At 45.3% G+C, this 12,283-nt stretch overlaps 1 long non-coding RNA gene and 1 other non-coding gene across 2 annotated transcripts; both read right to left on the bottom strand.

The window, feature by feature from the left end:
• Positions 1-5,315: 5,315 nt before the first annotated feature.
• TRNAI-GAU (transfer RNA isoleucine (anticodon GAU)) lies at positions 5,316-5,389 on the bottom strand. The gene has a single exon. It is a non-coding gene; the product is annotated as a tRNA-Ile (tRNA).
• A 3,356-nt stretch (positions 5,390-8,745) lies between these two features.
• Positions 8,746-11,824, bottom strand: LOC144326202 (uncharacterized). Its single transcript, XR_013391424.1, has 2 exons — positions 9,261-11,824; positions 8,746-9,209 (listed from the first exon to the last, which is right to left on the bottom strand). It is a non-coding gene; the product is annotated as an uncharacterized LOC144326202 (long non-coding RNA).
• Between the last annotated feature and the right edge of the window lie 459 nt (positions 11,825-12,283).

Here is a 12,283-nt window from a genome sequence, read left to right as displayed (position 1 = left end):
CATGTCAACTCAGAAGAGTGTTGAATAGCTGCTATATCTTTCTATATAATAAAAAGTAAGGTTGTTGTCACACTGTAGTTTGCTTGGCTGCTGACAGGCAGTGCTGCAGACTACAGAGTTCACAAGTGGGCATCCCAGGTGAATTGCAGAGCTCCTAAAGCTGCCAGCCTTGGAGGTCCTGGCCCTGGGATCCAGATCTCCAGGCTGGTCCATGCCACTGTTGGCCACCTTCCTCCTCCAAGGCCACCCTTGGAATCTGCTGTTGCCACCACTACTTGTAATGAAGAGCAGCAGGAAGAAAAGCACAGGGTGCAAGGATAGTGCCATGAGGCAGAAAGGGATAAGGAATGTGAGGTGGAAAGGGAAAAGTCACCTGTAAAGACTGTGTTTATCATTTAGGGATAGTTCCTTTGTATTAAGAAGTTGGTACCTTGAGGACTTGCCCTAACGTCATAGGACAAGGCAGTTCCAAAGGCCTGAAGGCCGCTGCACAAATTTGCCTTAGGAAGGTCTGAAAAATAAAGTTGCGTCAAGCCATACCCACATTCCTCTGGTCTGCCTGCAGAATGATTCCATCACCTATACATGAAACTTTTTTTATTGGTTTGTGGGTGCAATGCATTCACAGTAGTCTGGTTTGTGTTAAGCTGATCTGTGGTTGCTAGGTAACAGGTAAAGGGACCCCTGACCGTTACGTCCAGTCGCGGACGACTCTGGAGTTGTGGCGCTCATCTCGCTTTATTGGCCGAGGGAGCCAGCTTCCGGGTCATGTGGCCAGCATGACTAAGCCGCTTCTGGCGAGCCAGAGCAGCACATGGAAACGCCATTTACCTTCCCGCCAGAGCGGTAACTATTTATCTACTTGCACTTTGATGTGCTTTTGAACTGCTAGGTTGGCAGGAGCAGGGACCGAGCAACGGGAGCTCACCCCGTCACAAGGATTCGAAACACCGACCTTCTGAACGGCAAGCCCTAGGCTCTGTGGTTTAACCCACAGCGCCACCCGTGTCCCTGTGGTTGCTAGATGCCGTCAAAAAAGCGGTATTGCTTCTCGCAGGGGAGCAGCAAAAAAACCAAACATGTGCAATAGATGAACAGAGTGTTTTCTGCGATTCCTGATCCCCCACCCACCAGTCCTTGTTATTAAAGATGTGATAGAGCAGCAGGAAAATGCTCTGTTTTTTTTTATTATTATTTATTTATTTATAATAATTATTTAGTTTATTTTTAAAAATCTCAGTTGAATGTACTGAGCAAATTCAAAATGTAGTGCTTTTTTGAGAAAAAAGAAAAACCATTTCCACTGTTTACCTTAACAATCCTTCAGTAACTTCCTGTTAATGCATCAATCAATGTACTGAGTCACTCCAGCCATTGTGAGATCTCACACTTCAAATATCAAATTATATAAAACGAAACATGTGATTGAATATTATTGTGACATTTTAAGGTCCAGTAATTAATGGATAAGCTCTCCATACATACGCTATCACCACATCCATCTTTCCTCCTTCTATAACATATTAATTTAGTAAGAAGAAGAAAAAGAAAGTTATATACCAGATTTCCATATGCCGTTGCTTTTTATCTGGTCTACCAGGAGATTTCCAGTTATCTGCTGTTACTAGTTTCTTTGCTATTAATAACACCATTGTTTAGTTCTAGGTCTCTGTCATTAACAGCTCCTTTTAGGCAGCCAAGGAGGATTTGCTTTGGATTTAAAGCTATATCACATCCAGTTATGTCATTTGTTTTATTTAACATCTCCTGCTGAAAGGGCTTAATTTGTTTACGATGCCAAAATATATGAATGCAACTGAATTCCAATATATCTCACATATATCCTGTTAGAGATTGCAATTTTTTTCACCAATACTGTATTTTATAATCATTTATTTCATTTTAATTGGTATTATGTTTTAACATTTTAATAAATTCAAATCCATTCATCTCTAGGAATTACAGCACCTATGTCCTGTTTAGTCTCAGAATTGGGAAACTTTTGAGTTATATCAAGAAATATTCTGTACTAGGGATTCTATCCTGTAAGCTTTCAATTTCCAAAGATTGCAAGTTTAAGTTCATCCATTCTGTTTTTATAATTTTTATCTTATATAAGTCAAAGAACAAAAATCAGATATAGAACTTTCAGACTGAAGTAAGGTGATGGCCACATCATCTGCATAAAGATCCCCCCCCCACATTGACCCAAGATTATACCCTTGATATGCATATTAGTTCTAACTGCTGTACTGAGGGGTTTTGTGTGGATAATAATGATGAGGGGGCAACCTTGCCTAGCTCGGCTTAATGTAACTGGATCAGAGATATTTCCATTTACTAATATCTTTGTACACAGGGCATTATAAATACTTCCGACTCAGTTTATGAAGCTTACCTAAGTACCAAAAGCTTGTAATATATTCCCACGGAATTGACATTCAATTCTGTCAAAAGCCTTTTCGGCATATAAACACAGACTAGTGTTTTTTTCTTATTTCATTGTAAGTTTTCTATAATATTTATCAATCGTTTGATATTAATTCACATATTACATCCTGCTATAAAACCAGTTCGGTCTCCTCAATATATTTTACATAATAATTCCCAAATTTGCTGCTATTAAAGTGCACCATAATTTGAAGCAATGATTAAGATAAGCTGTATATATGAAGAAGATAAGAATTGGTCTTTTTCAGTTTTAGGATGAGCGTGGTACAGGCTTCACTTCATAATTTATGTTGTGTTTTTATATCAGTATATTGAAAACAAGCATTCTTAGTGGATTTAGAATGCTGTATATCCCCCCCCCCCTTAAACTGTTCTTTCTACCCTACGGTAAAAATATGTGACAAGTGACTCAGTGTATAAGGTGTTTTCTATTTTGTAGTACCGATTAATTAATCTCTGACTAGTTTTCTGTCACTAATCCCAGCAAAAATTAGTACTGTGTATACTGACAATATTTACTTGTGCAGCATACTGGAAGGGGGGGGGGATGACCAGATGTTTTAATTCATCCCTCTGCCTGCCCCTCCACTAAGAGTCTTATAAAGACGTTTCATGATAAATACAAAAAAGGCCTTTCGATGACAAAAGCCATTGTGCCACATAAAGCAAACAGGTTTCACTGAGGCACCAAACATGAGATTGTTTTTATTGTTAAATCATTTTGAGTTGTTTTATAGGAAATTCGCAACTGGAATAAAATAAAATTATGAAATGTGCATATGATAAATAAAATTCTATCTTCTGGTTTATTAGTAGCTTTTGATTTAGAGTGTAAGCTATCTATTGCCTTAGGGTCTACAGCCCAACCCTGAGCTCCTGTGGGATGGACAGTACCTCCACAACAGTTAGCCAGTTGCTACCTGTCCTTCAAGGATTAAGAACTCACTCCAAGAGCCCCACCCCCTTCAGACTCAGGAAGTGGAGCCTTGCAGCTGTGTCTAGGTGAGGTCCACTAGTCCCATTTGAGGGCAGAGGGTGGTATATGGTTGATCAGGCAGGGGATCTGACCACTGGTGTGGTGTCAGGGACTAGGCAGAGGAGGAATGGTGGAGACTGCCTCCCCAGCCTGAACCTTCCAGAGAAGAAGACAGTTCAGAATTACAGCAGGGGTTTGATGGAGGTCACAGCTCAGAGGAAGATGAGAAGTTGGGAAATAATGGGAGAGGAGGAGGCAGAGCTGGAGCAGCTGGCTGACACGTTATCACTAGAAAGCATTCCAGATCCACCATCTTCCAGAACCCGGCGAGCCTTAAAAGTAGGAGAGCTAAGAGCTTGAAGACAGATGGCCCTAAGCGGCAACCATAGGAGTGTGGGTGCTGTTGACGAATGAGGAAGTGGGAGAGAAGGGGGGGTGGCGTTTTGCTTGGGACAATGCCACTATTCCACTATTACTTCAACAATGGGGAGCTTGTGGCTCTCCAGGTGTTGATCTCCAACTCCCATCACCCAGCATGAGATGATGTGGCTTGTAGTCTGTTATGTACTGAGTTAAATAGGATTCAGAATGCAGCAGTCTGATTGGTCCTAGAACAATAGGATTCAGAATGCCGCAGTCTGATTGGCCCTAGAACAATAGGATTCAGAATGCAGCAGTCTGATTAGTCCTAGAACACTAGGATTCAGAATGCAGCAGTCTGATTGGTCCTAGAACAATAGGATTCAGACTGCAGCAGTCTGATTGGTCCTAGAACAATAGGCTCCAGAATGCAGCAGTCTGATTGGTCCACAGGAGCCTCCCAATCCAGCTCCAGGTGGAAGTGAATCCACAACCTGATTGGCCTATAGGAGAATCCCGGAATTAGCCAATCACGTGGGGCCCATTGTGTAAATAATGTATATAAGGCAGACATTCTGGGGGAACTTCCATTTCTCCTCACCACTATGAGCTGAATAAAGAGCATGAAATCCACACTCGACTCCGAGGATATTTCATAGTCCATCAACATCTGGAGAACTTTGGGTTCCCCTTTGTCGATATAATCCTTCCCTTGGAGACCAGAGTGCAAAAGCCCCAACACTTTCGCTACACGCAAATGCCTGCCATCCGATGCCCTTCTGCAGCTATCTCCAAGCCTTTCCTCCTGACCTTGTGTCACCCTACAGGATCAATGATTGCTCGTCTCTCTCCTCCTCTTAATAACACAAGACTCATTCACAGCCCTCAAAGCCCAGCGCTTCACAGAAATCTATGCCCGCACAACAGATCAATGCCAGGCTGGGGATGCAGGCAGAATACAAAGCGGAGACCGTGGCGATGAAGCCGAGGAAACGTTTCTGAAGGTTCACCTCCGCTCCAGATCTCAAAAAGGCGCAATGGGGTGTGGGAAAAGAAAACACACACCAGTTACTGTGCATCTGCAGTTCCCTTTGCATCAGACAGAAGGGTGATTGCGAGGCATGGTTTTTACAAGCGCCAGCAGTCCCTGGCTTGAAGAGATATGTACAATTTCTATGAGGAGCAGGTGGTGGAATGCAGCTGCTCCATAATCACACGCATCCTCCCCAAAGGAGCTCATCAATAGTCAATGGGGTGAAGTTAAACATGGGGTGAGGGAGGACCCGCAATGGTAAATGGCGTCGCAGATGAAAAGAAGCATAAATGCTGGAAGTGGGAACGGCAATAGCAATCAAGCCAAAAACCTGCTCCAAAAATTCTACCTCGTATATGCTTTTTTAAAAATGAAAAAAAAAAATCAGCGTTAAAGAAATAGGTCGTTCCAGAGTTACGTGTTTCATTTTCAGAGAGCTGGAAGAGACCCTGAGGATCATCCAGTCCAAATCCCTGCCGTGCAGGAATATGCAGCTGTCCCATGCGGGGCTCGAACCTGCAACCTTGGCGTTATCAGCACCATGCTCTAACCAACTGAGCTATCCAGGCTGAGCTTATTTGTTGGGAATGGCAAGTGGGGAGAGTGGGGGGCACTCACGTCCTGCTTAGGGGCTTCTAAGAGATATCTGGCCACCCGCTGTGACAACAGAAGAATTCTGTATTCATTTAAATTTTACTCAGAGTAGACCCATTGGAGTTATATAATAATAATAATAATAATAATAATAATAATAATAATAATAATAATAATAATTTATTATTTGTACCCCGCCCATCTGGCTGGGTTTCCCCAGCCACTCTGGGCGGCTTCCAACAAAGATAAAAGATGCACTAAAATGTCACATGTTAAAAACTTCCCTGAACAGGGCTGCCTTCAGATGTCTTCTGAATGTCAGGTAGATGTTTATCGCTTTGACATCTGATGGGAGGGCGTTCCACAGGGCGGGCGCCACTACCGAGAAGGCCCTCTGCCTGGTTCCCTGTAACTTGGCCTCTCGCAGTGAGGGAACCGCCAGAAGGCCCTCGGAGCTGGACCTCAGTGTCCGGGCAGAATGATGGGGGTGGAGACGCTCCTTCAGGTATACTGGACCAAGGCCGTTTAGGGCTTTAAAGGTCAGCACCAACACTTTGAATTGCGCTCGGAAACGTACTGGGAGCCAATGTAGGTCTTTCAAGACCGGTGTTATATGGTCTCGGCGGCCGCTCCCAGTCACCAGTCTAGCTGCCGCATTCTGGATTAGTTGTAGTTTCCGGGTCACCTTCAAAGGTAGCCCCACGTAGAGCGCATTGTGCATTGCAGTAGTCCAAGCGGGAGATAACCAGAGCATGTACCACTGCGCAGAGTGCATTGCAGTAGTCCAAGCGGGAGATAACCAGAGCATGTACCACTCTGGCGAGACAGTCCGCAGGCAGATAGGGTCTCAGCCCTACCAGATGGAGCTGGTAAACAGCTGCCCAAATATTTGATTTATTTAACCAACTGGATGTGCCAACAACCCTTTAAGCTCCCAGGATTCCTTGGAGAAAGTCATGTGCTTTAAATGTGCATCGAATGTGCTTTTAATGTATCGTGTTTGTGTGACTCTATTTGTTCTGCACGGTTCACATAAACCTCTGCCATAGCTCAGTGGCAGGATCATGCCTTTTCATGAGGAAGGGTCCCAGTTCTATCCTTCTCCAGTTTAAGGGGTCAGGTGGCAGGTGATGGGGAAAGACCCTCAGCTCAGGCCTGGGGTAAAGGTAAAGAGACCCCTGACCATTAGGTCCAGCCGTGGACGACTCTGGGATTGCGGCGCTCATGTCACTTTATTGGCCAAGGGAGCCGGCATACAGCTTCCGGGTCATGTGGCCAGCAGGACGAAGCCGCTTCTGGCAAACCAGAGCAGCGCACAGAAACGCCATTTACCTCCCCGCTGGAACGGTGCCTATTTATCTACTTGCATGTTGTGCTTTCAAACTGCTAGGTTGGCAGGAGCAGGGACCGAGCAACGGGAGCTCACCCCGTCATGGGGATTCGAACCGCCAACCTTCTGATCAGCAAGTCCTAGGCTCTGTGGTTTAACCCACAGCGCCACCCATGTCCCTTCAGGCCTGGGGAGCTGTTGCTAAACAATCCTGGAACAGATAGTCAAAACATTCTGGCTTGGCTTCATATTCCTTTATCAAGATTGGAGGATGGAATGGGATCGATGCTTATCCGGTTAAAATTCTCTTTCCTCGGGGGGGGGGGGCATATTGTAATGCAAAGAGTCAGAATTATCCATCTGCAAAGCACATTGCTGCATTTTGTAAAGGAGGCTATAATCAAAGAGCAAAAGGATCGTTCCTGAATGCCCCCAACCCAAAGAGCGTGCTTTGCAAAGGGAATAATGCAAGGGTACTTTGCTTACTGCTTGACCCAAGAGAAACCAGATAATTGGTCGAGTTCAATGCACAAGCAGACTCTGGATGTTTGCAATTGGATGCTGTATTTGCATCCAGAAGTCTATTGTGGCTTTGGTACTCCATGCAAACGTCTTCAATTGCTCGTGTTATGCAGCTGCAATACTGGAAAACTGTGCTGCTGCTGCCGCCACCAGTTTGCAGCGATGCGAGAGCCCTGACCCAGCCATTTTTGCTTTGCACCGACAGCTTGAGACTCAAACACTTAAGGAAAGGTTCTTTCTAGATCATGCAAGCAAACCCCATGTGCAACTTCCCCAAGCTGTGCAAAGCGGAAATGGTTTCTTCCTAAGGCTTGGTGTGGCCTAGTCACTAGAAGCAATGGATACTGACAGCCCCAGTAACTGGAAAGAAAGGACTCAGCTGCATCAAAAATAATAATAATTTTTAAAAAGTGTTTTAAATGCATTATAGCACTGTGACACCAGATGGCGCTGTGGAGTTCCACCTTTCGGTAACATGATTTTCCCCTTACAAGGTTTATGATGCGTTTTCCCAAAATGTTTTTTGGATGTGTCTCGATCCAGCCAAAGTCTCCGCAATGCAATACAAGGAACTAGAGTGATCTCAAATGGCAGTTATTTCTACCTAAATGCACTTCCGATTGCAACCTAACTAGCAGAGTGGGACTGAATACTAGCTTGCATGAACAGAGTGGATAAGAACAGTCAGATCTGGATTTGACTGGCAAAAGAGAGAAAGAGAGAGCATTGGTTTTTTAAAAGTGCTCATATTGCTTTGGGAGTAGTACTGTGCCCTGTCAACCTCCACATTTGTGAATCATAGAATCATGGAGTTGGAAGAGACCACAAGGGCCATCGAGTCCAACCCCCTGCCAAGCAGGAAACACCATCAGAGCACTCCTGACATATGGTTGTCAAGCTTCTGCTTAAAGACCTCCAAAGACGGAGACTCTACCACACTCCTTGGCAGCAAATTCCACTGTCGAACAGCTCTTACTGTCAGGAAGTTCTTCCTAATGTTTAGGTGGAATCTTCTTTCTTGTAGTTTGCATCCATTGCTCCGTGTCCGCTTCTCTGGAGCAGCAGAAAACAACCTTTCTCCCTCCTCTATATGTCATCCTTTTATATATTTGAACATGGCTATCATATCACCCCTTAACCTCCTCTTCTCCAGGCTAAACATGCCCAGCTCCCTTAGCCGTTCCTCATAACCCACAACTTAAACTCAACAACTTAAACTCACAAACCACCTCCTGCAAGCCCCTTTAACTTTGTTTTGTTGCTTTGAAATTCTCACTGCACAGGAAAGGGAGACAGGAAGTATTTCGCTGCTTGGGATCAACAATTGCAAGTAGTTTCTGAACTCTGCTTCAATAAGATCCATCCCTTCTGCATCCCATCATCTCTTTGGGCGGTTTCTCGTGTGTGTGTGTGTGTGTGTGTGTGTGTGTGTGTGTGTGTGCCGTAAAGCAGACAGCACTCTACACTGGCACAGGACAGTTAAGAGAAATGTTGCAAGTTTAATGTTGCACATTCAGATGCATCTCACACAAAAGTAAGTATCTGAAAACGGTCAAGGTGTACATTTTGTTTCTATCGGTAAAAACTAAAACAATGCATACATTTAAATCAAGGGTATTCTGATGCAAGAACAAAACTACGATTATATAGATTTCAAATAATAATAATAATAATAATAATAATTAGGTATTGCCCATAAACTGTGCTTAATTTATCCTGAAGATTTTGATCCCGATTCTTACCGATCAGCTACTCTGATGAACTGTGCTTCTGCATTTAGCAAGTCTAAAAAGGGGCTCCTTTGACTGGATGGAGGGTTGACCCCATGCTCATGCACCCATTTCACTGCCATGCTTAGGAACAGGCACGCTGCATAAGGGACTTCGGGGATGAACGCTCTTGCAGAGCCGGCCAGTTACTGACTGAGGACAAGGGCAGGGAACCTTTCCGGCTCCAGTGATCTCTTCCCAGCCCTGCAAGCCAGTTTGAGAAGCCTTAAGCCCAGCCCTTCTCAATCGCTGGCCACAGGGCTAGCAAAGCTGCTTTCTGAAGGGATTGTGTCCCCCACAGAGAACTTGCCAATCCAGCCAGGTCTCTGCCTGCCCCACACCTGATCTCAAACGCAGCATCAGGTGTGCAGGGCAGATGGGCATGGTTTGGGGAAAACGTCCTTGCAGGCTGAAATGTATGGGCTGCAGGTTCCCCACCTCTGACATGGAAGCAGCACCCCAAATCCCACCCCCTGCTGCAATCACCCTACACATCAGACAGGGCTATGGGGCTCATAGGCTGTTTGCTGGATCGTGGGGCTCCTCCCCAGAGGCCTGATGCACCCTTCTTGTGGCTACACAGGGGCACATGCCTGCAAATACATGTGACATTTCCTGGGAAGACTATGTCTAACCTCCCAGCGAGCAAATCAGAATGAACGCTCCCTTTCTTCCCTGGAAAGCCTGTCCAAACAAATTGAGATAAATGCTACATAAACACGTTGTCCGGAAGCGACCCCAGGCAAGTGGCAACTCATCACACATAGAGTGCAGGAGTTATGAAACACCTGTGTGTGTAGCAACGCCCCCCCAAGCAAGGTGAGATTGGTGCGTACAAGGTGCCCGTTTTTGGCTGTGCACACACAACATTTTATTCTAGACTCAGTGGAGATCAAGTACTTGTTTTCTTCTTCCACACGCAATCTAGAACTACTGCATATTTTTCCTGATCTCTGGACAGCGTTTTTGGAGAAACAGGTTTCAACATGAAAAGCTCGTGGCAGATTGTGTCTGCATTACCATGCAAGTGTGTCTGTTTAAAAAATGATGAAATCCTATGCAGGCAGTCCCTTCAGTGTGTTGGTGTTTCTATCCAAGCCTGCCCAGTGATATGTGAGAGCCATATACTGAGATCGTGAGCACCACTTCCTTCTTCGTTCACCTGGGGCAGGTTCAGGGATGGAAAGGCATGGAGACCCTACGCAGAGGGTTTTCAGTTGGTTCTCAAGTAACCACACTCATCATTGTGGATGGCAGGATCCAGAATCAATCTGCATTGAAAGGAGCCTGTTGAGGACGAGTGGGAACAATTCTGGATTCAGAAACAAGTTAAGTTTTGTGCTGCAAGCGAGTGTGTGTTCAGCCTTTGCACAGAAATGCCCACCTCTGTGTGCATACACTGGCAAATGAATAACTGGGCCTTTTGCCTCGGAAATTAAGGAGCTGCAGAATGGATTTCAGCCAAAGCCCCTCTCTCAATAAAAAAAAAAAAATTGGGATCCAGCCCTGGTTCTGGAATTCCCACTGGTGGATTTGGCAAAGAAAGAAAACACAGAGGTCTGAAGACAGACAACACAAGCCGCCTCCTTATAATTGCGGCATCCATCAATCGGTGCATCACATTCTCACACAACCATTTGAACATTGTGGAGAGTGGGGAGCTGCTGAAAGGTTTTGCATCTCCCCAACTACCAATGGAGGAGTTCTTTGCTCATTTTGGATCCACTGCTATTCTTGGCACATATCCAAGTTTGATCACAGCCTACAGGCACTTGGAAGTTTAAATGGTGGGGGCGGGGATCTACAGCTCTCCCAAAGGTGATCTGTTGGCCCACCTGCTTCAACTCATTGTCGTCCCTCAACCCCTTTCCAAGCCTGCAGTTGCAGCAAACGATGTTTTGTCTCCAGAATAGAAAATAAAACCCCAGGTTGTTGTTGTCTTTTAAAAAAAGAATAGATGAGTAATATGCAGTGCTAGACCAATGACATCATCTGCATAATTTCAGACAAATCTTGCAATCCCCCCGTAGTCCTTTGAAATAAAAAGGTGGTAAGGAAAACAAAAACATGAGTTTTGGTTGATCAGTCCCTAAAACCTGCCTATATTTGTTCCTAAGCAGGGCAGCCAACTTGAATAAAATACTGGGGGGGGGGATCTCTGCCCTGCATAATCAATCACATGAGATGGTGCATACAAAGCATTTGAATGGCAATGCCCACCAAATTTGGGGGGCCCCTCAAATATTTTATTGGGGGGCCAAAGCCCCCTCGGCCCCTAGGAGTTGGCTCCTATGTTCCGAAGGAATATGCATGCTTGCTTTATGACAACAGTGTATCTGGTTCTTGGGACCCTCCACTGGCTGTGTCACAGAATCATAGAATTGTAAGGGTTGGAAGGGAACCCAGGGGTCATCTAGTCCAACCCCGACAATGCAGGAATCCTAGCTAAAGCATCCCCAAAAGATGGCCATGCACTGAAGGAGCTTGCTTCACTTACTGGTCCCTGATGCTTAAAGGAGGTCATTTTTGTCTGTGCTGGTTTTTCCTGGGCCCTGGTTCCCAAGGCTGGGATTGATTTCAGCATTGGGGGGGGGGGGGGCTTAATTGGTGTTCTATTGAGTCCTGACCCGATGTACTGCACATTCAGGTCCCGCTTCTTTCAGATGATTCTCCTTTCCTCATGGGTGGTGTAGAGGACGCACCAGTCTAGAAGCTAGACAAAATCTTTGCAGTCTCTGCTCCCAGAGAGGGAACTCCTGACTCTCTACTCAGATTCAACGAACTCCAGGAACGAAGTAGTCTCGTTATCTGGGGAACCGGGTTCACGTCTCCGCTCCTCCACATGCAGCTGCTGGGTGACCTTGGGCCAGTCACACTTCTTTGAAGTCTCTCAGCCCCACTCACCTCACAGAGTGTTTGTTGTGGGGGAGGAAGGGAAAGGAGATTGTTAGCCGCTTTGAGACTTCTTAAAGGGAGCGAAAGGCGGGATATCAAATCCAAACTCTTCCTCTTCTTCTTCATCTATTAGCTAAACCATACAAATGACACCATCCACACACCCTCCATGTTCTGAGTGCACAAGCCAAGCTTTGCCAGAAGTTTTTCTGTGTGCAGCTTTGTACCTCAACTTATTAAAACATATTTTCTAGCCCTCATGGGCTTATACTGGGAATTCTGCATTTGTGGCCCTCTAAGTATTGTTGGATTGCCATCCCATCATCTCTGATCATTGACTGTGGCTGCTTGGG

This window comes from Podarcis muralis, chromosome 1 (genome assembly GCF_964188315.1).
Source record: "Podarcis muralis chromosome 1, rPodMur119.hap1.1, whole genome shotgun sequence".
Lineage (NCBI taxonomy): Eukaryota > Metazoa > Chordata > Lepidosauria > Squamata > Lacertidae > Podarcis > Podarcis muralis.
Note: the sequence above shows the minus strand (reverse complement) of the source record. Positions and strands in the feature narration are given on the sequence as shown.